This window comes from Eumetopias jubatus, unplaced genomic scaffold (assembly GCF_037043125.1).
Source record: "Eumetopias jubatus isolate StellerSeaLion01/CBP00866 unplaced genomic scaffold, mEumJub1_p1.0 scaffold_6, whole genome shotgun sequence".
Lineage (NCBI taxonomy): Eukaryota > Metazoa > Chordata > Mammalia > Carnivora > Otariidae > Eumetopias > Eumetopias jubatus.
In genome coordinates, this window is record NW_028274812.1 from 83,132,255 (window position 1) to 83,142,464 (window position 10,210).

Below are 10,210 nucleotides of genomic sequence, written 5' to 3' on the forward strand. Positions count from 1 at the left end.
AAACAAAGAAGTCCAAACTTTTTAATTCCAGAGGAAAAACGAATGCGTGCAAGAAAAGTTCTGATTTGAGAATATTGCTCAGCTGTATTTATATATGAAGCCAAAGTAATATAACCATTGACTCTTAGTCTTATCAGAACTATGATGAGTTATTTGGGGAGGATAAGGGAACAGGCTGAGTGCTTGTATGGTGACAGTGGGGTACAGGGGTTGGATTCTATAGTTTGCTATTGCTGCATAACAAGTTACCACAAACTTAATGGTTTCAAGCAACACACATTTATTTTCTCAGTGTGTGTGGGTCAAGAGCCTGGGCATGGCTCTGCACAGGGTCTCACGAGGCTACCATCAAGGTGTCAGGTGGGGCTGCAGTCTCATCTGAGGCTTGACCGAGAATGATCCACCTTTGCTGGCAGTATTTAGGTCCACACGTTTGTAAGACTGAGGACTTCAGTTTCTTCCTGAATGGCAGCCAGAGGTTGTCCTTAGCTGCTAGGAACTGCTTTGTGTTCCTTGCCATGCCAGCCTCCCAGCACTGGCAGCCCATGCAACGTGGCAGGTCACTTCAGAGCTCAAGGGAGGGAGAGACTCCAGCATGAGGCTGTGCTACAGTCTTACTAACATAATTGCATGTCCATAATCGTGTACCCTCCATGTCCTTTACCATATTTAATTGGTTGGAAGCAAGTCACATGTCCCACACATATTCCAGGGGAGGGAACTCACTCAGGAGTGTTATGCCAGTTTAGCCAACTACACAGGGGAAAAACAACCCCCACAAGAGCAGCCTCACTTCTGACACCAACTGCAGTTTCAGGAGATTCCCACAAGCACTCTTAGGTTTGATAATTTGCTGGAAGGACTCAGAATTCGCTGAAACAGTTATACTCCTGGTTACTGGTTACAATTCATTACAGGGTAAAGATGCAGGCTGAAATTAGCCAAGGGAAGAGCACATAGAGCAGAGACCAAACAGAGCTTCTGTCCTCCCTTCCCTGTGGGGTCACGGATGCATTATTCTCTTGCATTGGCATATAACAATACACGTGGTATATTGCCAACCAGGGAAGCTCATCTGAGTCTGTGTCCAGAATTTTTATTGGAGCTCAGTGGTCGACTGCCTACATGTCTAACCTCAGAGTCCAACCGCTGTGACCATCATGACCCAAAGCCCCACCATAAATCACTTTGTTAGACTTTCTGGCATGTTCCAAGGGTTTAGTGATTACCTGCCAGAAGCCAATGGCAAAGGCAAGACTTCTCTCTGAGTTAGGTTACTGATGAGTTATATTTTCATGTTTTTGTTACCTAGATACAAATCCCAGGAGGGTGAGAGTCATGGAACCACCCTAAGAGTATAACCATCATAGGTATGAATGAGCTGAATTCTCTCTCTTACAGTGGGAGATGAGTAGATAATAGCAAATTTGAAAAACCAAGAAAATGTAATATAAGCATGTTATTTAGAAATGGCTAAGGGGTGCCTGCGTGGCTCCGTCAGTTAAGTACTCTTGATTTTGACTCAGGTTGTGGTCTCAGGGTCATGAGATCGGGCCCTGGGGCAGGCTCCACACTTAGCAGGGAGTCTGCTTGGAATTCTCTCCCTCTGCCCCTCCCCCTGCTCAGGCTTGCGCTCTCTCTCTCTCTCTCTCAAATAAGTAAATCTTTAAAAAAATAAATGGCTAAAAGATAAAGTGGTTGCATCTTGGTGATGAAAAATAAAGGGGAAAAGAACTGGGGACTACTTTCTAAAAATAAGTCATGTAGGGTCTCCATTGGCCCTCTGGGTTGGTGTGAGCCCCAGCGATGGCCAAGACGGAGACCAAGGCCTATGTGTCTGAGTGGTGAATGTGGTTCCGAGGGGCTGCCCAGTGCTCCAGAGCCAGGGCCCCACTCCTTCTCAGTCTCTGTGGAGGTCCCAGCAGAAATCAGGCCCTGATCGAGTACCCTTCCTGAAATCTGGCCAAGGCACCCCACGTGGCTCTAGTTAGAAAGCACATCATTTTAAGGGGTGCCTGGCTGGCTCAGTCGGAAGAGCATGTGGCTCTTGATCTTGGAGCTGTGAGTTCTAATCCCACGTTGGATGTAAAGATTACTTAAATAAATAAAACTTAAAAAAAAAAAAGATTGAAGATTGTGGCCCATACTGTCCATATGCCTCAAAGGAGTCCCAGGATTGCTTTTTTCTTGGAGAAGGAAACCAACCCTCCTAGCAAGGAGCCTGCTAGGGAGGATCTCTTCAAGACATGTAATATCCATGTCACCCCCACCACCACTCCTGTGCTGTACGCCCTGAATGTTGAGTCTGACTCCAGGGAAGAAGACCTGGGCGCCAGAGACTTAGAAATGTCCATCTCTGTGCAGGCTGGAGACCCTTGGCTGTGTCTCCACCTCCGCCCCAGGCTGCCGGTCTGTTTTGCTTTGGTTTCGAGGGGCTGCTGGGGTCCGAAGACTTGGCCAGAGTCTCACCTGTGGTGTGTTCAAAGTTAACCGAAGTTCCCAGGGTCCCTGGGAAGCCCTGGGCCCCAGATACAACTCCCAGGAATTGCCCCACCGGCCGTGAAAGAGAACCGAAAGAAGATGCTGGAGATCCTGAAATCAGAGCCGGGTGAATGGGCTGCGTCCAGGAATGCTGAGTTTGGAGCTGCTGAGCTTGATCTTTTGGTTAAATGAGAAGGCATGGGGGTGTACCTGGCTATACCCTCCCCCACCCTGTACCTAGCACCCCCTCCCTGTGGAGAAGACACTTGGGGTCCCCTCCTCTGGCCTTGTTACCTGTACACCTGCTGCTGCTACAGGAGGCCTGTCCGCCGAGGGCTTGTGCAGCCACAACAGCCAGCTCCGGAAATGGGGCTCGCCTGGCCTGGCCACACTGCTGTCAGTGTCTAGTAAAGGGGCTTAGGTTCCCTCTTAGATCCTGTAGATGGTCCAGGAGGGAATTCATGGACTGGGGAGAGTTCTTTCTGTGAGGAAGAAGCTGGACACTTTTGAAGAAGGGAGGGAAGCCTTGGTTGGGTCTCAGACTATAAGTGTTTACTGGGAGAAACTGTGTTTTTATAACTGTTCTGCTGTAGAGATGTTCCGTTCGGTGCCCGGCTGGTGGAGCACTGGCCACTTGGGGGCAAAGAGAGTGCACTGGACCCCTGCACAGGGCAGGGGAGGAGGCTGTGGCAGGAGGTGCCTCACTTGTCCCTCACATCTCTTTCTTACAAAATAAAGTGCACAGAGCCTACTCTGCTCTTGGGGGGAAAACAGGGTTGAGCAGTCCTAGTCCCAGTCCTGCTAGTGTTCCGCAGCTACACTCGTGAAGTGCCAGGAGGTGCTTTTCACCTACCAGGAAGCGGCAAGAGTGGGCAGCAGCTTTTGTTTTTTGTTTTTAAAGATTTTATGTATTTATTTGACAGAGAGAGACACAGCGAGAGAGGGAACACAAGCAGGGGGAGTGAGAGAGGGAGAAGCAGGCTTCCCGCTGAGCAGGGAGCCCGACGCGGGGCCCGATGCGGGGCTCGATCCCAGGATCCCAGGACGCTGGGATCACGGCCTGAGCTGAAGGCAGACGCTTAACGACTGAGCCCCCCAGGCGCGCCGTTAGCAGTTTTTACTTTTAGCTTCCCTAGGGTCCTCTCACACGAGAACGCTGCCTAAGGATGTGCTAGGAGCAGACGTGGGCGGGGCAGGCCAGGAGGGGAAGGGGATGTTGTCTCATTGTCTCTTGGGGAACCCTGTTCCCCCTCTTTTAGAATTTAAATTCAGTTTAGTTAACATATAGTGTATTATTAGTTCCAGGGGTAGAATTTAGTGATTCATCAGTTGCATATAACACGCATGCTCATTCCATCAAGGGCCCTCCTTCATGCCCATCACCCAGTTACCCCATCCCCCCACTCCCCTCCAGCACCCTTCAGTTTGTTCCCTATAGTTAGGAGTCTCTTATGGTTTGTTTCCCTCTCTGTTTTTTATCTTATTTTATTTTTCCTTCCCTTCCCCTATGTTCATCTGTTTTGTTTTTTAAATTCCACATATGAGTGAAATCATATGGTGTTTGTCTTTCTCTGATTGACTTATTTCACTTAGCATAATACCCTCTAATTCTATCCGTGTTGTTGCAAATGGCAAGATTTGATTCTTTTTGATGGCCGAGTAATATTCCATTGTGTGTGTGTGTGTGTGTGTGTGTGTGTGTGTGTGTGTGTACCACATCTTATTTAACCATTCATCTGTTGATGGACATCTGGGCTCTTTCCACAGTTTGGCCATTGTGGACATTGCTGCTACAAACATTGGTGTGCAGGTGCCCCTTCAGATCACTATATTTGTCTCCTTTGGATAAATACCTAGTAGTGCAATTGCTGGGTCATAGGATACTTCTATTTTTAACTTTTTGAGGAACCTCCATACTGTTTTCCAGTGTGGCTGCACCAGCTTGCATTCCCACCAACAGTGTAAGAGGGTTCCCCTTTCTCCACATCCTCGCCAACATCTGTCCTTTCCTGACTTGTTAATTTTAGCCATTCTTACTGCTATGAGGTGGTATCTCACTGTGGTTTTGATTTGTATTTCCCTGATGATGAATGATGTTAAGCATCTTTTCATGTGTTTGTTGGCCATTTGTATGTATGTCTTCTTTGGAGAAATGTCTGTTCATGTCTTCTGCCCATTTCTTGACTGGATTATTATTTTTGGGGGTATTGAGTTTAATAATTTTTTATAGATTTTGGATACTAGCCCTTTATCTGATATGTCATTTGCAAATATCTTCTCCCATTCTGAAGGTTGCCTTTTAGTTTCGTTGACTGTTTTGCTTGCTGTGCAAAAGCTTTATATGCTGATGAAGTCCCAGTGGTTCATTTTTGCTTTTGGTTCCCTTTCCTCTGGAGACATGTCTAGCAAGAAGTTGCTGCAGCCAAGGTCAAAAGAGGTTGCTGCCTGTATTCTCCTCTAGGATTTTGATGGATTCCTGTCTCACATTGAGGTCTTTCATCCATTTTGAATTTATTTTTGTTTATGGTGTAAGAAAGTGGTTCAGTTTCATTCTTCTGCATGTGGCTGTCCAGTTTTCCCAACACCATTTGTTGAAGAGACTGTCTTTTCCATTGGATATTCTTTCCTGCTTTAAGATTAGTTGACCGTAGAGTTGAGGGTCCATTTCTGGGTGCTCTATTCTGTTTCATTGATCCATGTGTCTGTTTTTGTGCCAATACCATACTATCTTGATGACTACGGCTTTTTAATATAGCTTGAAGTCTGGAATTGTGATGCCTCCAGCTTTGGTTTTCTTTTTCAACATTACTTTGGCTATTTGGGGGTCTCTTCTGGTTCCATACAAATTTTAGAATTGTTTGTTCCAGTTCTGTGAAAAATGCTGATGGCATTTTGATAGGGATTGCATTGAATGTGTAGATTGCTTTGGGTAGCATAGACATTTTAACAGTATTTGTTCTTCCGATCCATGAGCATGGAAGTTTTTTGCATTTCTTTGTGTGTTCCTCAATTTCTTTCATAAGTGTTCTATACTTTTCAGAGTACAGATCTTTTGCCTCTTTAGTTAGGTTTATTCCTAGTTATCTTACGGTTTTTGGTGCAATTGTAAACGGGATCGATTCCTTGATTTCTCTTCTGCTACTTCATTGTTAGTGTATAGAAATGCAACAGACTTCTGTGCATTGATTTTAAATCCTGCAACTTTGCTGAATTCCTGTATCAGATCTAGCAATTTTCTGATGGAGTCTTTCAGGTTTTCTACATAGAGTATCATATCATCTGTGAAGAGTGAAAGTTTGACTTCTTCTGTGCCAGTTTGGATGCCTTTTATTTCTTTTGGTGGTCTGATTGCTGTGGCTAGGACTTCCAGTACTATGTTGAACAACAGTGGTGAGAGTGGATGTCCCTGTTGTGTTCCTGACCTTAGGGGAAAAGCTCTCAGTTTTTCCCTGTTGAGGATGATATAGCTGTCAGTCTTTTATATATGGCCTTTATGATGTTGAGGTATGTTTCCTCTATTCCTACTTTCTTGAGGGTTTTTATCAAGAAGGGATGCTATATTTTGTCAAATGCTTTTTCTGCATCTATTGAGAAGATTATATGGTTCTTGTCCTTTCTTTTATTAATGTGGTATATCACGTTGATTGATTCATGGATGTTGAACCACCCCTGCAGCTCAGGAATACATCCCACTTGGTCGTGGTGAATAACCCTTTTAATGTACCGTTGAATCCCATTAGCTAGTATCTTGAGAGTTTTTGCATCCATGTTCATCAGGGATATTCATCTGTAATTCTCCTTTTTAGTGGGTTCTTTGGTTTTGGGATCAAGGTAATGCTTGAATGAGCTAATAATAGAATGAGTTCGTAAGTTTTCCTTCCATTTCTATTTTTTGGAACAGTTTCAGAAGAATAGGTATTAATTCTTCTTTAAATGTTTGGTAGAATTACCCTGCAAAGCCATCTGACCCTGGACTCTTGTTTGTTGGGAGACTTATGATTACTGATTCAATTTCTTTGCTAGTATGGTTCTGTTTAGATTTTCTATTTCTTCCTATTTCAGTTTTGGTAGTTTATATGTTTCTAGGAATTTATGCATTTCTTCCACATTGCCCAATTTGTTGGCATATAACTGCTCATAATATTCTCTTGTAATTGTTTGTATTTCTTTGTGTTGGTTGTGATCTCTCCTCTTTCATTTATGATTTTGTTAATTTTTGTCCTTTCTCTTTTCTTTTTGGTAAGTCTGGCTAGGGTTTTATCTATCTAGTTAATTCTTTCAAAGAACCAGCTCCTAGTTTTGTTGATCTGTTTTTTTTTCTTTTTATTCCTATATCATTGATTTCTGTCCTAATCTTTACTATTTCTCTACTCCTGCTCGATTTAAGCTTTATTTACTGTTCTTTTTCCAGCTCCTTTAGGTGTAAGGTTAGGTTGTGTATTTGAGACTTTTCTTGCTTCTTGAGGAAGGCCTGTATTGCTATATACTTCCCTTTTAGGACCATCTTTGCTGCATCCCAAAGGTTTTGGACTATCATGTTTTCATTTTCTTTTGCTTCCATGTATTTTTTAAATTCTTCTTTAATTTCCTGGTTGACCTATTCATTCTTTAGTAGGCTGTTCTTTTTTTTTTAATTTTTAAAAAAGATTTTATTTGAGAGAGAGAGTGAGAGAGCACAAGCAGGAGGAGGGGCAGAGGGAGAGGAAGAAGCAGACTCCCCGCTGAGCAGGAAGCCCAACATGGGGCTTGATCCCAGGACTCTGGGATCATGACCTGACCTGAAGGCAGACACTTAATCAACTGAGTCACCCAGGCACCCCAATAGGCTGTTCTTTAACCTCCATGATATGTTTGTGGTCCTTCCAAATTTTTTCTTATGGTTGGCTTCAAGTTTCATAGCATTGTGGTCTGAAAATATGTATGGTATGATCTCAGTCTTTTTGTATTGGTTGAGGCCTGATTTGTGACCCAGTATGTGATCTGTTCTGGAGAATGTTCCATGTGCACTCGAAGAATGTGTATTCTACTTTAGGATGAAATGCTCTGAATATATCTGTTAAGTCCTTCTAGTCCAGTGTGTCATTCAAAGCCCTTACTTCCTTGTTGATCTTCTACTTAGATGATCTGTCCATTCCTGCTGAGTGGGGTGTTAAAGTCCCCTACTATTATTGTATTATTATCAATGAGTTTCTTTAGTTTTTTTATTAATTGATTTATATATTTGGCTCCTCCCAAACTAGGGACACAAATATTTACAATTGTTAGATCTTCTTGTTGGATAGACCCCTTTATTATGATATAGTGTCCTTCTTCATTTCTTATTACAGTCTTGGTTTAAAATCTAGTTTGTCGGGGTGCCTGGGTGGCTCAGTCGTTAAGCATCTGCCTTCGGCTTGGGTCGTGATCCCAGTGTCCTGGGATCAAGCCCCACATCAGGCTCCCTGCTCTGCGGGAAGCCTGCTTCTCCCTCTCCCACTCCCTCTGCTTGTGTTCTCTCTCTCGCTTTGTCTCTATCAAATAAATAAAATCTTTAAAAATAAATAAATAAATAAATAAATAAAATCTAGTTTGTCTGGGCACCTGGGTGGCTCAGATGGTTAAGCGTCTGCCTTCAGCTCAGGTCATGATCCCAGGGTCCTGGGATCTAGTCCCACATCGGGCTCCCTGCTAAGGTGGGGAGACTGCTTCTCCCTCTGCCTCTGCCTCTCTCTCTCTCTGACTTTCATGAATAAATAAATAAATAAAATAAAATCTAGTTTGTCTGATATAAGGATTTTTATCCCAGCTTTTTTTTGACATCCATTAGCATGATAAATGCTTCTCCATGCCCTCATTTTCAATCTGGGGGTGTCTTTGGGTCTAAAATGAGTCTCTTGTAAGCAGCATATCGATAGGTCTTATTTTTTTTATCCATTCTGATGCCCCATGTCTTTTGATTGGAGCATGTAGTCCATTTACATTCAGAGTAATTATTGAAAGATATGCAGTTAGTGCCATTGTATTACCTATAAAGTTGCTGTTCCTGTAGATTGTCTCTGGTCCTTTCTAGTCTTTTTGACTTTTGGTCTTTCTTTCCTCTCAGAGGGTCCCCTTTAATATTTCTTGCATGGCTGGTTTAGTGTTCACAAATTCATTTAGCTTTTGTTTTTTCTTGGAACCTCTTTATCTTTCCTTCTATTCTGAATGACAGCCTTGCTGGATAAAGTATTCTTGGCTGCATACTTTTCCCATTTAGCACCTTGAATACATCATGCCAATTCTTTCTGGCCTGCTAGGTCTCTGTGGACAGGTCTGCTGCCAGCCTTACATGTCCACTCTTGTAGGTTAAGGACCACTTGTCCCACACTGCTTTCAGAATTTTCTCTTTTTGCAATTTGCAAGGTTCACTATAATATATCGTGGTGTTGACCTATTTTTGTTGATTTTGAGGGGAGTTCTCTGTGCCTCTTGGACTTGAATGCCTGTTTCCTTCCCCAGCTTAGGGAAGTTCTCAGCTATAATTTGTTCAAATAAACCTTCTGCCCTTATTTCCTGCTCTTCTTCTTCTGTGACTCCTGTTACCTGGATATTATTTTGCTTTATGGAATAGCTGAGTTCCCTAAGTCTACCTTTGTGATCTGATAGTTTTCTTTTCCTCTTCTTTTTAGCTTCATTATTTTCCATAATTTTATGTTCTATATCACTGATTCACTCTGCTGCTTCATTCGTCCTTGTTTTTGTGGCCTCCACTTGGGACTGCATCTCAGTTACAGCATTTTTAATTTCAGCCTGAATAGATTTTAGTTCTTTTATCTCAATAGTAAGGGATTCTCTAGTGTCTTCTATGCTTTTTCAAGCCCAGCTAGTATCTTTATAATCGTTTTAAATTCTAGTTCAGACATCTTACTTATATCCATATTGATTAAATCCCTGGCTGTGAGGGATGCCTGGGTGGCTCAGTCATTAAGCATCTGCCTTGGCTCAGGTCATCATCCTAGGGTCCTGGGATCAAGCCCCACATCAGCCTCCTTGCTCAGTGGGGAGCCTGCTTCTCCCTCTGCCTGCCTCTCTCTGACAAATAAATAAATAATGTCTTTATTTTTAAAAAAGACAAAAAAATTAAAAATAAATAAAAAAAAATAAATATCAATCAATCAGTCAATTAATCCCTGACTGAGTACTACTTTCTGTTCTTTCTTTTGGGTTGAATTTTTCCATCTCATCCTTTTGTCCAGAAAAGAGGAAAGAGGGAAAAAAACAAACAAAACAAAACAAAACAAAAACAACAATAGCAACAACAACAAAACAAAAAAACCTAAATCCTGGGTGTGTTTTGTTTTGCTTATTAAAATGAACTAGATCCCAAAATAAGAAAGAAAGAAAAATATATGTACATATAAAATAAAATACATTGAAAGAAAACAAAAAATTAAGAAAATATATATAAAGTATATATAAAAATTTTAAAAGAATTAAAAAAATAAGGAAGTAACTGAAAAATAATAAAAAACTAAAGAATAAAAGTACAAAGATGCTAAATACTATTTTCCTCTAGAGCTGAAGCTTTGCAGCCCTCTGTGACCAGTAAGCTTGATGTGAGTGAGGTGTTTGTGCTGGTCTTCTGCGGGGAGGGGTCTCTTGCACTGATTCTCAGGCGGACTTGCCCTAGTGGAAATGAGCCTCCAGTGCACAGGGAGGCTGGGCTTGGTGTAAGCAGCGCCAGACTCCACTAGGTGGTGCTGTTTTGCTC

General features: G+C 42.5%; 1 pseudogene; it reads left to right on the plus strand.

Annotated features, from left to right (window-relative positions):
* Positions 1 to 1,160: 1,160 nt before the first annotated feature.
* LOC114204590 (sororin pseudogene) lies at positions 1,161 to 2,673 on the plus strand (annotated as a pseudogene).
* Positions 2,674 to 10,210: the final 7,537 nt, after the last annotated feature.